Raw genomic sequence first — 19,447 nt, forward strand, 5'->3', positions numbered from 1 at the left:
TCAGGCAGGATCAGATTCCCCATTGGACCCCTGGGCCTCTCACCCAGGACCCCAAGTGCATATCTTTGAAGGCTTTGTCTTCAGCGCTGACTCCTTGATCGAGGACCCATTGGTGAGTCCAACTCCTCAGCCAACACTCCTGACAACACTCTGCTGAAGCATGGTAAGGCCAGACTTTGATTCCTAAGACTGAGTGTACTCTCTGAGGCTGGGTTAGTCTCAGGCTTCTTTGTTTGAAAGGTACCTTCTGGCTAGACATTCCTCCTTGGCTCCTTGTTTCAAGTGTAGATTCATTCCCTTAATTGCTGGGCTGGAAGTGCTTCCCAGCTCTTTCTTTCTAGTGGCGATTCACTCCCTGATTCTTGGGCAGGAAATTTTTTTCCTAGCTCTTTGTGAAGCCTCTCTGACCTATTTGATCTTACTTTTTCTATAGGAGTATCTCCATCAACTGAACCTCCTTTTCCTAAATCCCTCCCAACTATATGCCCCATCACTACCATGCTAATTCTGTCCCCTTTACATCTTGTTGCCATGATTTTACTCAGGATATTTTGGAACTTCAGTGCTTTTCCTAGACTGACTCATCTAAGACCTCTCCCTCCCCATCACTTCCATTCCTCCTTCCTCCTTTTACCATTTTTGATCTTCCCTTCAGCTCCCTTGAATCCTTTCATAGGTCCGCCTCTAGCCCCCTACCTCCTCCATCCTTCTGTTCACCCTGCCAGACTTTTCCTTTCCCACTCCCGCCCACAGTCACTTGAACTTTAGGCCTCCTGTCCCCTGTCAGGGGCTCTCAAGGAATTTAAGAACCCCCCAAAGCAACTACAGATCAGAGCAAAAGAAAACCCTACAAGTTTCTTCCGCAAATATTGGTGGAAAGCCTTAGCCCCTATGTTAAACAGGTAACTAACTTTTTCCATCTCCCAGAAATATAATTCAGATTAAATATATATATAAAGGAGATAAAAGATGAGAGCCAACTATTTACATAAACCAGTGAGTCTTGAATTACTGCATTTACCTGACTCAGGGCTAAGGTTTTAGAATGAAAGCTACAAGTTCTCCATTTGTACTTGTTCATGCAAATGCCTATGTACATATGCTATGTATGCATGGTATTTTTCTACCTCTGGATGGTATTACCAAATTAATTTATAAAATCCTATGAAGGAGCTCTATTCAGATTTTTAAAGTTTATTTTTTAAAAGTGCTTCTATAATTTAAATATTCCTAAAACTCCCAGAAAGATAGATACTAATCCAAATGTTTTTCAAGTTCTTGCAATTTGAATAGATCTTTGATAAACAAGACTAGTTTGTTATTACTGGTTTAGCAAAAACAGGTATGCCTCTGTCAGCATTGAGTATGATATATTTTCGTTCTGCTTGGGTTTACTAGTCAAATTAGGTAATGGTGGGACACCTGGATGGCTCAGAGGTCGAGCCTCTGCCTTCAGCTTAGAGGGTGATCCAGGGATCCCGGATCAAGCCCTGTATCAGGCTCCCTGTGGGGAGCCTGTTCTCCCTCTGCCTGTCTCTGCCTCTCTCTCTGTGTCTCTCTTGAATAAATAAATAAATATTTTTAAAAATTAGGTAATATTATATCTACAAGATGGCTAAGGTTATAACAATTATAAATTAAACCTAAGAACAGATGTACAAGTAAAGATGCAGTAAAAATGAATTGCTTGGTATCCATTACTATATATATATATATATATATATATATATATATATATATATATATATATATAAATGACAGCAGTGGAATAAAATAGAAACCAATATATGAAATTGATTTTGTATACTTCAATTTTGGTAAATTCATCTCTTACTCCTACTGGGTTTTTCTGCATGTAAATTCCATTGGACTATGCTGAGAATGTTGTCTATAAATACAGTTTTACTTCCTTTACAATCTAGATGATTCTTTTTTAATTGCAATGTCTTGATACAGTACACCATACAGTACAATGTGGAATTGAAGTGATGAGAACAAACATGCCTATTGTTCTGGATCTTTGGGAGAAAAATTTAGCCTTTTATCATTGTATATGATGTCAGTTTTAGCTTTTTTTTTTTTTTTGCAGATGCCTTTTATTAGACTGTGGATATTTCTATTCCTAGTTTGCTAAGAGTTTGGGGGGGGTTGTTTTTTGTTTTACTAAGAATGGATTTTGCATTTCTACATACAACAAACCATTGAAATTGAAATTACAAGAAACAACACCATTTAAAATAGTATCAGAAATATTAAATACTTAGAATAACTCTGACAAATCTTTAAAAGATCTGTCCACTGAAAACTTTATATTGCTGAGAGAGGGGGGCCTGGGTAGCTCAGTTGGCTGAGAGTTCAACTCTTGATTTCAACTCAGGTAATGATCTCAAAGTCCTGCCATGGGGCCCCACTTGGGGCTCCATGCTCAGCTCAAGATTCTCTCTCTCCCTCTTCCTTTCCCACCTCCCACCACTCACATGTGCTCGCTCTCTCTCTTTATCTAAAATAAATAAATAAATCTTCAAAATATTACTGAAAGAAATTAAAGAAGATCTCTACAAATAAGGAGATATATCACACTCATGGAAAGAAGATCCAATGTTGTTAAGATGAGTTCTCCCTGAAATTGGCCCATAGATCCAGTACATTTCCAGTCAAAATCTCAGCAGATTTGTAAGTGTGTGGGAATTAATAAGGTGATTCTAAAATTTTTATGGAAAGGCAAAAGGCCTAGAATCATAGAAACACGTTTTAAAACAAAGTACTGAGCTTAAAAAGAAGAGGACTAATATGACTAGATTGTGAAACTTACTGTAAAGGTACAGTCATCAAGATACAGCAATTTTGGCATGAAGATAAACTAGTAGATTGAGGGAGCAGAAGAGAAAGTTGAGACAGAGAGGGGGCCCACATATAAATGGAGAATCAATGTTTTACAAAGATGAAAAAGCAAATAAATGGAGGATGAGTCTTTTCTGTTTTTCTACTGTTTCATCTCAACCAATGATGCCAGTGAGGGATCCCTGGGTGGCGCAGCGGTCTGGCGCCTGCCTTTGGCCCAGGGCGTGATCCTGGAGACCCAGGATCGAATCCCACGTCGGGCTCCCGGTGCATGGAGCCTGCTTCTCCCTCTGCCTGTGTCTCTGCCTCTCTCTCTCTCTCTCTCTCTGTGTGACTATCATAAATAAATAAATAAATAAATATATAAATAAATAAATAAATAAATAAATAAATAAAACCAAAAAAAACAAATGATGCCAGTGAGATTGGTAATCCATATGCAAAAAACCCTCAATCCATAGCTTGCACAATACATAAAAGCTAACTCAAAATGGATCATACATCATGTAAAACCCAAAACTGTAAAACTTCTTGAAGGAAATCTTTGTGGTGTTGGGTCAGATCTCTTAGATACACCACCATAAACATGATTCACTTAAAACATAAATTGATTAATTTAACTTCATCAACATTTAACTCCTCTTGCCCTCAAAAGATGCTGTTGAAACAGACAAGCCACAGGCTAAGGAAAATATTTTCAAAGCACATATCTGAGGAAGGGCTTATATCCAGAACATATAAAGAATTCTCAAAATTCAATAAAGAAGAAATAAACCCAATTTTTAAATGGGCAAAATATTTTAACAGACTCTTCACCAAAGAGGATAAATAATTACATGAAAATATGCTCAACATATATTGTCATTAGAGTAATGTAAATTAAAACCACATTGAGATACCATTACACCTTATTAGCATGGTCAGAATCTAAGACTGAACACAAGTTTTGGAGGAATACGGAGCAATTGGAGCCCTCATGTATTGCTAGTGGGAGTGTAAAATAGTATAACTATTTTGGAAAATAGTTTGGCAGTTTCTTAAAAATTTACAGATGCACCTAATATATGGTCCAGCCATTCCACTCCTAGGTATTTACCTCAGAGAAAAGGAAGCATATGTCCATACAAAGACTTGTGCGTGAATGTTCATAGAAGTTTTATTTGCAATAGTCCAAAACAAGAAATGACCCACAGGCCCTTCAATGAATGAACAGATAAACACACTGAGGTATATATGTGCACTGAAGTCCTACTCAGCAATATAAAGGAAAATATTGATAGAGAATCAGCACAGATGAATCTCAAAATTATGCTGAGTAAAAGAAACTGGAGAGAGATGCAGAATGTGTGATTTCACTTACATAAAATTCTGGAGAATGCAAGCCAATCTATAGTGGCAGAAAGCAAATTAGGATTACTTGGTGTGGCATTTGCTTCGACGTGGATGGACCTGGAGGGTATTATGCTGAGTGAAATAAGTCAATCAGAAAAGGACAAACATTATATTGTCTCATTCATTTGGGGAATATAAAAATTAGTGAAAGGGAATAAAGGGAAAGGAGAGAAAATGAGTGAAAATATCAGTGACAGTGACAAAGCATGAGAGACACCTAACTCTGGGAAATGAACAAGGGGTAGTGGAAAGGGAGGTAGGCGGGGGTTGGGGTGACTGGGTGATGGACACTGAGGGGGCACTTGGCGGGATGAGCACTGGGTGTTATGCTATATGTTGGCAAATTGAACTCCAATTAAAAAAAAAGTTGAAAAACGAAACAAAATAAAACAATTTCTTTCAAAAAAAAAAAAAGGATTACTTGGTGTGGGCTAAAGAGATGGGGGAGGATTTACAACAGGGCACAAGGAAATGAAACTCCTGGTAGTGATGGATGCTCACCATCTCAGTTGTGGTGATGGTTTTGTGGGTGTATACGTATAACAAGACTTCTCGAACTGTACACTTTAAGCATGTGCACTCAAATATTGTACATTTTACTGTATGTCAATTATACTCCAATAAACCTCAAAAAAATCTACTACTTTGTGCTCAACATACTATTCCTCCAGTTTAAAAAGCCTTTTCTGTGGTTACTACAAGCTGGTTATTGGGTGAGAGACCCGATATTGATGTCAAGTTACAGCTCACAGCAGGATCATGGCCCTTCTGAGCTAACTGCCTGTTGAGAAAGGCCAGGCATCTTCAAGCTGTTCTAATGAGTAAGCAAACTGGATTGGAAGGAATTGGGGAGGAAGCATGGATAGGTGGAAAGCAGATGCGATAGATGAGGGTTGAAGTTCTAGTGCTCACGCTACTTATGGCCATGCGACTTAGAGCTAACTTCTTTTTTTTTTTTAATATTTTATTTATTTATTCACGAGAGGCAGAGACACAGGCAGAGGAAGAAACAGGCTCCATGCAGGAAGCCTGATGTGGGACTCGATCCTGGGACTCCAGGATCACGCCCTGAGCTGAAGGTAGAGGCTCAACCACCTGAGCCACCCCAGCATCCCTAGAGCTGGCTTCTTAATTTGTCACCATATATCAGTTTGGGGGTACTTGGTCACAAGCATCAGAAACTGATTCAGGCTAAAATTTGGAATAGATAAGAACCAGCAGCTCCAAAGCATCTCTATAGCCCAGACCACGTCTCAATAGTTTTGCCCAGAATTTTCCTCCTTCTGGTCATGAATCAAATTTCAGAGATAGAGCATCCAAGTCCAAGTCACATGCCCGCCACTTGACTAAGGGAGGGACAAGCATCTTATTGGCAAGTACAACAGAGGGGATTTGGAATGCTAGCAGCACTTGAAGGTAGGATAGATGCTTGGTGCAAAAAATAACATGGAACTTGATCAGGTATATATTGCTGCCCATAGTTTTAGTGGCTTAAGAAAACAGTGATTTCTTATCTCTCCTGAGTCTGTGGGTTAGCTGAGTCGTTCCTCTTCTAGTTTCACCTGGCTTGCCCAGGCAGTTCCATTCAGTTAAAGGCAACTTGACGGAAGATTCAAGATGGCCATACTCACATGAAGGAAGTGGGTACTGGCTGTGAGCTGGTGCATCTTGATCCTTCCTCATGTGGCCTCACATCCTCTGATAGGGCCAAATGTGCTGCATTTATAGACATTACAGGACAGTGGTCCAATTGAATGAAGGCAGAACCTGCTAGACCTTTTGAGCCTGGGCTCTGGAACTCACATTCATGTCTCTTCTGGCACATTCTATAGGCTGAGTAGGTCACAAGATTCAATAAATTATGAGGAATGAGGAAATAATATACCACTGCATGGGAGGGATGGCTAGGTCAGATGGCAAAGAGTATGCATCCTAGAGAGGGCTATGGAGCCACTGAACAATCAACCAGTGCCATTAAAAATATTTTATTTTCCTCATTATGAAATTAGAATAACAGTACTTAAATTCTAGAGTTATTTTGATAATTAAGTAAAATAACATAGTTGACTAGGCCTCACAAAAAGAAAATACTTGGTGAAAGCATACCTATTATTAATGTCATTGAAGGCTGCGATGATAGACAGGACTCCTTCAAGGAAACTTTGTTTTATTTATTTTTTATTTTTATTTTAAAGATTGTGTTTATTTATTCATGAGAGACACAGGGAGAGAGGCAGAGACACAGGCAGAGGGATAAGCAGGCTCCTCACGGGAGCCCGATGGGGAATTCGATCCCGGGACTCCAGGATCAAGTCCTGAGCCGGAGGCAGACGCTCAACCGCTGAGCCACCCAGGTGGCCCAGTTTCTTGTTTTAAAATACTTGTGCCAACTTCTTTTCCTTGGTGGAGGCTGCAGGACATCTGAGGAGGAACTGAGTTTTGTTTGAGTATTTTTGGGGTAGAATTTTGCTTATCTGTTCCTTTGTGTAAACTTCAAAATGCAAGTGGTGTAAGGGATTAAACACATCAAAATTGTACTTTGATTTGCCTTCAATTTTTTCCTTTAAGATTTTACTGATTTATTTGAGGGAGAGAGAGCACGAGCTGGGGTCGGGGGTAGGGGAAGGGAGAGGGAGAAGCAGACTCCCCAATGAGCAGGGAGCCCAACGCAGGGCTGGATCCCAGGACCCTGAGATCATGACCTGAGCTGAAGGCAGATGCTTCACTGGCTGAGCCACCCAGCAGCCCCAGCTTGCCTTCAATTTTTGTGTTTAGTTTATACATGATGTATTCATCAGTGTCCAGTCAGCGGAACAGAAACTACTGTAGGAATTTTAAATAGTTGGTTAACAAAATGTGAAGGGCTAGAGAGAAGAAAGAAAGGTGAGATTATTCAGAGATTGGTAACAGCAGGAAGCTACTACCATCCTAAAGCCAACTGAATATAGGAAAAAATGGTGTAATCCAGAATCTGCCACTATTCTGTCGCTGAGACTGCTGGTATACCCACCGCCCCACTGCTGTTGTTGGAAAGTCTTTCGGGAAGCCAGCGGCCTGAACTCCCACCACAGTTGGCCAGTCAGAGGGCTAGAGCCAGAGCTGGGGGATGCTGAGCCGCAGGAGCACCCCCTACCCCTACTGCTATTGAAATTCTACTACCTGAGTGCAAACCCACATTCACCTGCTACTGCTGCCGCTTCCTCTGCCAAAGCCTTCAGCAGAAGTAGAAGAAAAATCGGCCTCTCCTTCTGCCTACCTTGCAGTCTCCCAGCAGTGTCTCCCGTGGGTAGAACCTAAGTGGAAGCCAGCTGGCTGGGGAGTCTGGGAGGTGGAGCTCCCAGGCTTCCAGCCCCTAGAGAGGAGGCAGGACAGGCAGCGCGGGTATGGAGCTGGGAGCCAGCAAATAGCAAGCAGCACCGTGTATGATTTATACACAGCTGTTACACGGAGCGCTGCTGTGTGCACCTCCAGATGTTTTCTATTCGGATCTGTTTGAAGCAAAGAGAACATATGTTGAATGTTTCAAAACTTCTAGCGGAATGCTGTCTTGCCACAGTTAAGCATCTGATAATCAATCCCCTCTTCCTCATGGCCATTTACTCCTTTCCTCCTTGGGCTCTGGCCGGGGATATGGAAATGCTGGCAAAAACTTGAGTTTCACACTCCTCTGTGCAAAATACCAGTGAAATCTTTCTAGTCTCCTGCCTCTTATCCACTTCAAAGTGCCTCATTAAATACGTGACACAGTATGTCGTACGGGGCAACTTATGTGAAGAGATAGCAGGTTTCTCATTTTTCCTTCGATGGGCCCAAAAGGTGTTCCTGGTTTTCTCTTCAAAATTGTCTGTAATCTTTTATCGATGATTGCACACGAAGGATAACAGAACGTGCCACCCCAAAGTATGACTGTAGGAGTTCAGGCTGTGTCACCCCCAAATATGCTGCTTTGGTATATTGGTTATTTTGAGCTGTAGGCAAATGCAGGGAGAGGCATTCTCTGGACTACCCTTATCTACCTAAAGACAGGTGTTCCAAAAGGAGCTCCGTTGTCCTAAGTCTCCTCCCAGGAGTGTCGTCAACCAGGAAGAATGGACTCTTGTCACAGGAGGAGAGCATAGAAGTCAACTCGACACCCAGACAAACTTTGTCATAAACTTTCATACCTCCCATCTGTTCTTTCAGGGGCCCATTTGTCTTTCCTAAAAATCATTTCAGAGGCCTCCTAAGAGGCCTACATTCTCCTTCCCCTCTCTCTGTTAAGATGGCTTTTATTTTATTTTATTTTTTAAAATATTTTATTTATTTGATAGAGCACAAGCAGAGGGAGCGGCAGGCAGTGGGAGAGGGAGGGGGAGAAGCAGACTCCTTGCTGAGCTGGGAGCCTGACATAGGACTCGATCCCAGGACCCCGGGATCACCACCTGAGCCAAAGGCAGACGCTTTACTGACTGAGCCATCCAGGCACCCCAAGATGGGTTTTAAATCTGAATTCTAAATCACTTCTTTGAGTTACCCATTTGTCCCTGGGTACCTCCCACATATACATGAGGTAGACCTGTTAATAAAAATTCATTTTTCTCTTTTTGATCTGTCTTTTGTCTTTGATCACAGAGGTCTCAGCTAGGAACTCAGAAGGGTAGAGGGAAATTATTTTCCTCCCCTACACACATGAAGTCCGCTAGATCCACAATAATGCTAGCGGACTAGCAGGAACTGTCCCTTCCGAAACAAGGTCCTTTCCCCTTGACACCTGAGCAGTGAGTTCTTTAGACTATTCTCAGATTTCCTCTTAGGTTTATTGAGCCTGATTTTTCTTTCATGGGCTCAAATCATGCTGCGGTCTGCAAGATGAGTCCTGGAGCAGAGAGGGGTGGGACAAGTGTCAGAGCCGCTCTGACAACTGCGGCTTGGTCAGGCCTCCGGGGAAACTCTATCCCGACCCTGGAATTGGCTTCTGAGGTAAAATCAGGTCCCGCTCAACAGCGAAGGCAGTTGCAAACACGGCAGGCTTGTTTCGGAAGTGACAGTCCCCTGAAACCCGAAGGCAGCTTCCATACCTGGCTGAGGCACCCCAGGGGGTTCCACCGAGGGCAATGACAGGGGTCCAGCCACATGTGGGGGCGTCTCAGGGTGCACGGGTGGCACATGTCAGAGAAGCTGAAAGGTGGAAGCCAGCTGCATCGCTTTGTCTTTTCAGTCCTGACAACGACTTGATGACATCATCTCCTCTTTAGGAAGAGGGAAGCTGGGGGCCTCACATCTGGGAAGCGGCATCGCCAGAATCAATACCCTGTCTATTCTGCTCACACATGAGTGTGAACAAATCCCCGTGAGCACCCCCCACACACACAAGGGGGCTGAGGGACAAGCCTTCAATGAGCATTTATTTGTCCTGCGCCAGGCGCTGCGCCGTCTTCCTCGGTACCCCGAATGGTAGGCCTCGATGGACCCATTTTACAGGGAAGGAACATAAAGTCTAACATCATAACTGCGCACCGAGAGAGGATTTGAACCCAAGCCTGACTTCCTCCGGAGCCACATTGTTTCCATGACAAGAGTGGCTCCATTTTGAGAGAGCACTGTGCTGGGGAGGACGGGAGCTGGATGGCTGGATGGGACAGGAGTGTGCAGCCACAGAACGAGGGGGTGAGCCTGGCCTGGGTGACGGTGCACTCATCACAATTGCTCTGCTCCTCACGTCCCCCCCTTTCTGCCCGTGTCTCTCAGAGGTGCGGACTAGCAGAGGCCACTTGTTTTATTTTATTTTTTCCCCAGAAGCCAGTATAACTTTGATTTTGGGGGCCCAGACGAGTGTTTCTGCTGATCTGCGCCACCGCCCCCCCCCGCCGGGTGGGCCCCTTCCCCGCAACTTCCAGGGCCTACGTCCCAATCACCCAGTCCTGGAGGTAAGGAAGGCCTTTTGTCCCACACCATCCCTCCCTTTTCAAAAGGTTATAAATCCAGCTGGGCAGGGCCCCGGCCTACTCTTTAATTGCCACCCCTAAAGACCCATTACATCACTGTGCACCCAGGGGACGGTCTCTAAATAACTTCTGACCAACTGAAAAAACACATTAACCTTAAAAAAAAAAATCCTCAGCATTTTAGGAAAAGCATAGCCACTAAAGCAATTTCATGGGCTCACTTTGGGATTTCCCAGCCGCGCTCGGAGCCGCCACAGAGCATGAAGAAGTAGTCAGTGGCATGGAACAAAACGAAAGAAGTAAACCCAAATACATTTCCATTTTCTAAAATCTTCTCCTTTTACATTTGGTGTCATGGGACAGCAGCACCTCCTGCCTGGGCAGCCTGGCGCATCCTCACCCCGCATACCCTTCTCCCCTCTGAGGAAGGACAGAAAGGAGGAAATCTTGGGACTGGGACATTGCTGGTGAGAGATTCCTTCTATTCCGACACGTTGCCCTCCTAACCTAGTTCTGGGTGTGACCTCGGTGGCTGAAGGCTTTCCACAGTTAAGCCAGAGGGAGCTCAGAAGCAGAGAGGCGAGGGGAAGAAGACTGGACGATCTGAGGACAGAGAACCAGCTATTTTTGCCCAGCTTCTCGCTCTAGGTGAATATCATCTATAGAAAAATGTTTGAAACACCATTTAATGCAAAGCCATCCCGGGGAGGCAGCGAACCAGGGATTTCCTCTGGGCAAGGATTTCGGGGGTGCTTGGTACCTGACACCCACGGCATTGCCAGCAGGTGACCAGACGAGCGCCAAGGGCGCTGGGGCAATTCTTCTATTTCACGACAGCTACAAGGCGGGCCATCCCATGAGTCTGAAAATATACATCCCCAGCCACAATCCCTTAGGAGGTTTTAGAGACAGATGGCTTTGTTAACTCTCGGTGAACGTCACAGTCTTTTCAAAATTCTGCTTTCCTGCCTTCAATCTTACTTCCTCTTTCAGCTGTCGAACAGCAAATTGCTGCTGCAGAAATGACCTCCCCACTGTTCTGGAGTCTTCGGCTCCAAATAGGAATGGATTGATGGATGTGCTTGCTACTTGTCTCTGGGCCCAAGAGCCTGTGCTTGGAGGGGCTCCCTGGCTTCTCAGCACCGTCAGATTTCTGTTGACTCAAGAATCCTCCCAGAAGTCTGGGGAAACGTCTCTGGTAGAGCGACACCAACTGTCCCTCCTCTGGCTTATGCATTGGCCACAACATACAGGAAGGAAGTCACAACTTAAAAATATAATTCACATGTAAGCACTCGGCCAACATTTTTTTTTTAAGATTTTATTTATTTATTCATGAGAGACACAGAGAGAGAAAGAAAGGCAGAGACACAGGCAGAGGGAGAAGTAGGTTCCATGCAGGGAGCCCAAAGTGGGACTAGATCCCGGGTCCCCAGGATCACACCCTGGGCTGAAGGTGGCACTAAACTACTGGGCCACCGGGGCTGCCCTGCTTGGCCAACATTTAAATGTTACTCTGAAGTCTCGTGGTGTCCCACACTGAGCTGTATCCAAAGTCAGTGGTAGCCACATGGATCCTCAGACACCTCAGACCATCCCCTCTGAGCTGGGGCCTTCCTGGGAAAGCTGCCCCAGCAGAGCCAGTGGAGGTGCCTTCCGCTGAGGAAACTCTGGCCGTGCCTGGATTTGAGGCCCACATCCATTCTCCCCGCTGTTGCTCCAGGTCCACCTGCCTAGTGGTAAATTCCCCAGGCTTTAGGACATGTCCTTGGGTCCCCTCAAGGAGAAGTTTTGAACTTGCCTGCTGGACTCTCGAAGGAGAGAGGCAAGAGCTTGTCATGGACCCAAAGAGGCTTTCATCAAAGTCTCTGCTCTTTTACAAAATTACCCACATGAGTCTTCCCTTACTGGAGCCTGCCCACTGATGGAGGTCCTCACACGTGATCTGTTCACACTTGGAGCCCACAGCAGCCAGGAGGAGATTTCAGTGTCTCCACCCCAAGAGGAAGTGGGTTTTAATACCTTGAAGTCAATGAAGTTCTCCAAACTGCCTTTCAGTGAACTGTTCCAACTTCTGATATGCATATATCTATTTTCATTTTTTAGATCACTTCCTGGTAATAGCCAGGAGTCACAGAGATAACTGGCTCCTCTTATAACACCCCAGTTGGCCTCAATGCCTCCCCGAAGCCTGCTCCCTGATGCTGAGGCTCTGTTACCCAGAGGTCAGTGTGAGGCCAAGGGGAGAGCCATCTGGCACCCAGGACCCGGGAAGTCATCATTTCAATCCATTGACCATCTGGGTCTATTAAGAGACCTGTGCTTGTAGCCTGGTGCTTCATGAGATGGATTGTTTTTCTGATCATCACCCCATACAAACCAAATTAAATCAGACACCTAGCCCCAATATGCCTGCAAGTTATCGCCCTATGACTCTCCACAGACGCAGACCCCATGGCAACCCTTCTCTCTGCCAGGCCAATGTGAATCGTGCATTTATTTGCTGACTGAAGCTCTTCTCTCTCCTGGTTTCGCACAGTCCTCCCCTGATCAGTGTTAGAAGTTGAATAAACAACCTTATCTTTTGGCAGCCTTTTCCAAAAACATACTGTAATTCCTTTTCTTTATTCCTTCGGTGCCCCGCCCCCCTGGACCCCGTACTGTACCGCACTGGTGCCAACTCCCCACACTTCTCTCTAGAGCATTGTGCTGGAACATGGTACGTGATATAAAAAAAAAAAAAAATCTGAGAGTTTTGCCAAACCAGTAGGATGACGGGAGTTCAGTGGATTATGGAGATCATTTCCCCGTGGATGTTAATTGAAGGCCAAGGTCCACTGTACTTGGTGGTGCCCCCCGTTTGGAACACCGAGGCCAGTGTTCTTCTCACCGCCCCAGCCTCACATTGGCTCCCTTGCAAGCAGGTGGGGGCGGCGTGACAATGAGTGACTTGAACCCCCTGGCAGGCAAATATTTACACCTGCAGGTGCTGCTTCTCCAGCGGGCGAGGCTGAGGGCTCTGCACAGGGCAAGCTCCCTGGGCAACTCTTTTCCTCCTCTTGCTTGCAGCCAGTCCCCGCTTAAACCCGGTTTAATCGACCCTCTTTTTAAAGCCTTCCAAGGAAGGCCTGATAGGTAATTGCCCTTGCTAGAGCTCCTTAAAATGTAATTTCAATCCAGGTCCCTTACGCGTTCCATCTGCGCCTCGTGGGCCCTGACCGATCCATTGCGTGCGACTCGTGTTTCGTCATGATTTCTTGAATGAGTGAGTGAAAAAGATGCAGAAGCATATCTCATTCTCCAGTCTCTTTCTTTTTTTCTTAAAAATTGTATTTAATTTTATTCAACTTGCCAACGTATTGTATAACACCCAGGGCTCATCCCACCAAGTGCCCTCCTTAGTGTGCGTCACCCGGTAACCCCATTCCCCCATCCTCCTCCCCTTCTGTAGCCCTTTGTTTCCCAGAGCTGGGAGTCTCCAGCCTCTTTCTTTCTTTCTTTCTTTCTTTCTTTCTTTCTTTCTTTCTTTCTTTCTTTCTTTCTTTCTTTCTTCTTTCTTTCTTTCTTTCTTTCTTCTTTCTTTCTTTCTTTCTCTTTCTTTCTTCTTTCTTTCTTTCTTTCTTTCTTTCTTCTTTCTTTCTTTCTTTCTTTCTTTCTTTCTTTCTTTCTTTCTTCTTTCTTTCTTTCTTGATTTTATTTATTTATTCATGAGAGGCAGAGAGAGTGAGGCAGAGACACAGGCAGAGGGAGAAGTAGGCTGCCTGCGGGGAACCGATGTGGGACTCGATCCCGGGTCCCTAGGATCATGCCCTGAGCCAAAGGCAGACGCTCAACTGCTGAGCCACTCCAGGCGTCCCTCCAGCCTCTTTCTAAACCTTGTGATCGCAACAGAGCGAGTGCCAGCTTCCATTTCCTTTATGTCTCCCTCTTAGCACTGCCCTCTCAGCAAAAGTTCAGGGAGTGCTGACTCTGGCTTGCTGGTCATGCAGGAAGACAGAGGGTTCCTGGCCCCTGTGGAAGAGTCACATTTACTGAGTCCCCTGCCTTCTTTTCCAGGTAGTGTGGCCTCTGTCTCTGTCCTTGGGGCTCTCCTTTGAACGCTCTTAAGGATTTATTTCTCCTCTGACAGGGCATGTTCCGCAGCCCAGGCATGGAGTGATCACCGAGTTACTTCTGGGCAACAGCAGGCAAACAGGCAGGAGAGATTCTGGAAAAGCCCAGATGAACCCATGCTCTTTGGGAACAGATGCCAAGGCCAACCCCGAGTCCAGGAGCGCCAAGAGGACCCATGTAGCAACTGGCAAGGACAGCAGCCCAACACCAAGGTCTCTTCTAGGGTGTACCCTGAGGGGGGACCTGGTGGCCACACAGGGGGCTCTGCAGGTACATCTGGAACACTCCTAGCTCTTTCCTAGATCAAGCATCAGCTTCCAATTTAGAGGATGTATTTGAAGGGCAAAGGGAGGAAGGAGTCACTGAGAGGGGTGTGGGCAGGGGGAGGAGGTCAGGGCTTGGGAACTGACCCCACAGGTCATGGACGATAAGGAACACACGTGGGTATGGATTCATTGTACTCATTAGTATACAGGAGGTCCTAATAGCTGCCAGTGGGGTAGGCGTTTGAAGGCCACCCCCTTATTCTTCAGTTGCTTTGTGAGTGAGGCTTTTTCTCTCAATATTCTGCAAGAGGCAGAGGCATTGAAGTCATTTGAAGGACCTTGGCTGAAAAGGTGGGAAAGCATGTGTGTCTAGAGCCTGCTCTTCTACATTTTTATTTCCTCCAAGAGTTCCAGTGCCACACAATCACAGGAGGCTGATTTGAAGGGGGGAATTACAGGGGCGAGGCAGCGTGAAAGGTGCATGAGGAAGTCAAAGTAAATGTAAGTATGAGCATGGAGGTAGCACTGCCTACTTGAAAGGAGTTTTTTTTTTTTTAATATTTTATTTATTTATTCATGAGAGACCCAAAGAGAGAGAGAGAGACACACACACAGACAGAGACAGAGAGAGGCAGAGACACAGGCAGAGGGAGAAGCAGGCTCCATGCAAGGAGCCCGACGTGGGACTCAATCCTGGGTCTCTAGGATGACACCCTGGGCTAAAGGCGGCACTAAAACACTGAGCCACCCAGGCTGCCCTTGAGAGGAGCTTCTAGATGCCTGCGCTCCAATTCCGTGAGAAGCAGCCATGGGTGTGGGAGGTCTGCTGGCTCTGGCCGTCAGGACTGCGCCAGCCAGCAGTAGCCGAGCCAAACACAGCTCACCAGGGAGACACCTTGTTGGATGGTGCCGCCATCATTCTTGGCTCCACCTGGAAGTTAATCTGTACCCTCCACACTCTTCCTCGTTCTCGAGGCTCCACCACTGCCACCGTTATTTGAATTCCTAGCACTCATTGCTTCTACCAACTACAGTCTGCTTTTGCACGGTTTTTCCAAGCAGACTAATATTTGGAAGCAATGATCAGCAAGGGTTTCAGAGTTCAATAGAAAGTGTTAGCCCTAAATGAAAACTTGAAGAAAATCTGAATATCATGCAGAAGTATGTCCCATTGGTGCACATAGGAGCTGGTTTCATAACTTCGAGAAATTAGACTTTCCAGTATGGCTGGGGAAGTCGTAAGTGAAGATGAAGGACTTGCAAAGACATTTCCCCCAGTGCCTATAAAGAAATGATCAACCAACCAGGCTATCTCAAGATTGTACTGTTAATTTTAATGAAACAGGCCACTATCAGAAAAAACTGCCCTATGGACATTCCATTCTCAAGAAGAAAGCACAAACCTGGGATGGACTGGCTGATGCCATGCCAGTGGAGATGAACTCTACTAATACTTTTATTAGCATCGTTATTGTTTTTATTAGTGCTCTGGTTATAAATCCCATAAGCTTTGAATCATTTTCCCCAACCATACTTTTCCCATAAGCCTAGTTATTATTCATGCTTGATTTTGCAGATGTAAGGGGTTTTTTTGGGAGGAAGGGAGAATGTATATATGGCATTCGAGTAGAATTCCCAATACTTGACAGTTTGTCATGGGCTATTGACCCATGACACCATTTTCTGGATTCTTGTTTCATTTAACTTTGCTGTTTGTATTAGTTTTCTATTGCTGCTGTAACAAATTACCACAAGCTTAGTGGTTTAAAAACAACACAAATATTTTTTTTAAGCTTTTGTTTAATTATTCAAGAGACACAGAGAGAGAGAGAAAGGTAGAGAGGCAGAGACACAGGCAGAGGGAGGAGCAGACTTCCTGCGGGGAGCCAGATGAGGGATGAGATCTCAGGACCCCCGGATCATGCCCTGAGCCAAAGAAGATGCTCAAACACTGATCCACCCAGGGGTCCCACAAATACCTCATGGTCTGAAGATGAGAAGTCTAAAATGGGTCTTAATGAATTAAAATCAAGGTTAGGTAGAGCTCCGTTCCATTCTGCCTTTTCCTGCTTCTGGAGCCTGTTTTCATTTCTTGGTCCATAGCCAACATGGGCCAGTCAAGTCATTCTCATGTTGCATAACTGACTTTCTTGCCTCTTTCACTTAAAGGACCCATGTGATTACATTGGGCCCAGCTGGATAATCCAGGATAACTTCCCATCACAGAGCTTTGATTTAATCATATCTGTAAAGTCCCTTTTGTCATGTAAAGTAACATATTCACAGTTCCCAAGGATTAGGGTGTGGACATTTTAGGGGGACATTTTTCCACTACGACTCTGTTATTTACCCTTGTATGTGTTCATGCTTTATTGAAGGGAGGGACTTCTGCTTTGTCTTTTTATTTCCCACAACAATTGCCCAATTCAGAGAGTCAGAGTTTTTTTTTCCCCCCAAAGATTTTTATTTATTCATTTATTTGACAGAGAAAGCACAGACATGGGGAGGGGCAAAGGGAGAGAGAGAAGCAGACTCTCTGCTGGGCAGGAAGCCCTATGCAGGGCTCGACCCAGGACCCTGGGATCATGACCTGAGCCAAAAGCAGACACTCAACTCCCTGAACACCTAGGCACCCCAAAAGGATATTTAAAAATTAATTTTCCTTCCTGACTCTTTTTTTAAAGATTGATTATTTATTTATTTATTTATTTATTTATTTATTTATTTATTTATTTATTTGAAAGAGAGATATCTAGAGAACAGGAGCAGGGGGAAGAGGGAGAAGCAGGCTCTCCACTGAGCAGGGAATCTGATGTGGGGCTTGATCTCAGGACTTCAGGATCATGACCTGATCCAAAGACAGACACTTAACACCCAGGCGCCCCTCCTTCCTGCCTCTTGATTTGAATAACACCCAGGTGTGCTTCCAGGTATGGGTTGTGTTGAGCCAACCATGGTATCTTACCTTCTTGCTAGATAGGATACAAAAATAATTAATGATTGCCCCATTTTCAATAAATTTGCCTTGCAAAATATTCAAGACCATTGGTCAGTATCCAGGCTTTTGAAAACATGAATAACACGTATAACTAAACATAGAAATAAATGCGATACAGAATCAAGCACAGTTTTATAGACCAAGGAGAGAGCTGGAATCAATGGAACAGATGACCAGGGAGAAAGAGTCAAAGTAGGTCCATTCTCTCCATATGCTGACTAAGGTCTTGGGGAAAACCAAAGCGGTAGGGAGGGGCCAAGGTAAAGTGTGCAAAGACATGACGGTATAAAAATGAGAACCCAAAAGATATCAAAAGTATGTTTATGCCTAAATATATCCAAAGAGCAAGGGAGTCACACTTTATTTAAAGCCAGACAAGTAACAGGTTAAAATGTAGAGACTCTTGGAGGGAGGCGAGGCAGGAGAAACTGGGATAAGCTGCTTCCCTGGTCTTTTGCTTTGTCAGTCAAATGCTCAGATGAATCCGGGTTCCATCGACACTTCAAGTTTGTCTCCATCTGCCCTAGAACCGCTCTCTAATACCACAGTCCCATGATGTAGTCACCTTTCCCTGTACTTCCCACCTCTCGGTATTTATTTATTTATTTATTTTTATATAAAATCATTAATTAACACAGTGTATTACTCATTTCAGAGGTAGTGATTCATCAGTTCTATGTAACACCCAGTGCTCATCTTATTACGCGCCATTAATGTCCATTACCCCGTGACCTCATGCCCCCACCACTCTCCCGTCTAGTGACCTTCAGTTTGTTCCCTAGATTTAAGAGTCTCTTATGGTTTGTCTTCCTCTCTGATTTCACCTTATTTTATTTTTCCTTCCCTTCCCCATGTTCATCTGTTTTGTTTCTTAAATTCCACATATGAGTGAAATCATGATTTTTGTCTTTCTCTGCCTTATTTCACTTAGCATAATACCTTCTAGTTCCATCTGTGCCATTGCAAATGGCAAGATTTCACTCTTTTTGATGGCCGAGTAATATTCCATCGTGTATACCACATCTTCTTTATCCCACCTCCCTATACTTAAAAGTGCTGTCTCCCCTGCTTGGTATCCCCTCTTGTCTGCCCTATCTTTCCAGGTTTAGCTAGAATGCAACCAGATTGATCTCTGTGAGTAAAGATTCTTCCCCTCCTGGACCCCTAGAGCGCTGTGTTCACAAAGTACAGAGCACCGATCACACGTGGCTTCCAATTCTGCAATGCAAATCCCCACACAACCTCTAAAACCAGAATCCACTGTGGCTGGTTGTATTTTCCAAAGATGAAAAGATCACATCTTCTATCCAGGCACTTCCAGAACCGTGTTACTAACCTGTCAGGATGTAGAGTCTAATTCTCTTTCCTTTGAATCTGGGCGGGGTTGTGGCTTGATTGCAACCAATAGAATGCAGTGGAAATGGTGCTGCATGACTTCCAGGTCACCTAGGCCATTCACTGAGCCTTTGTCTTGCTGCTGAAGCACTTTTACTTTGAGCCCTGAGCTTCCAGGTTAGACGTCCCGGTCACCTGAAGCCACTATGCTATGTGTAAACCGCTCCCCATGGAGAGCTCCTGGATGGATGCTTAGTCAACAGTGCTCGTCTTTAAATGCTCCCAAATCAGACACCAGATATGCGACTGGAGGAGTCTTTAGATGAATTTATGCCCCAGTTTTGCGTCACTCCCAGCTGTCTGGGCTCCAGATCTTATAGAACAGTCATTCCTGCTGTTTCAATTCCAAAGCCCCAGAATCCATGACCATAATAAGAAAATTGTTTCAAACCACTAAACTTTGAGGGTAACTTTTCATGTAGCAACAGTAACTGGGCTACCAGGTATGAGCTGTCTATGTATTTTCACTGAATTTACTGTTTTGGAGTGTTCTTCAGTCAGAAGTTATTAGTATAGCC

The 19,447-nt window shown here is 44.7% G+C and overlaps 1 long non-coding RNA gene across 1 annotated transcript in view; it reads left to right on the top strand.

Annotated features, from left to right (window-relative positions):
- LOC140604649 (uncharacterized) overlaps positions 1-19,447 on the top strand; it is a 24,273-nt gene continuing 4,826 nt past the window's right edge. Inside the window, exons 1-3 of the long non-coding RNA XR_012007468.1 lie at positions 1-163; positions 14,287-14,540; positions 14,943-15,037. This is a non-coding gene — a long non-coding RNA (uncharacterized lncRNA). The remainder of the gene's footprint in view (positions 164-14,286; positions 14,541-14,942; positions 15,038-19,447) is intronic.

This window comes from Canis lupus, chromosome 15, assembly GCF_048164855.1.
Source record: "Canis lupus baileyi chromosome 15, mCanLup2.hap1, whole genome shotgun sequence".
Classification (NCBI taxonomy): Eukaryota; Metazoa; Chordata; class Mammalia; order Carnivora; family Canidae; genus Canis; species Canis lupus.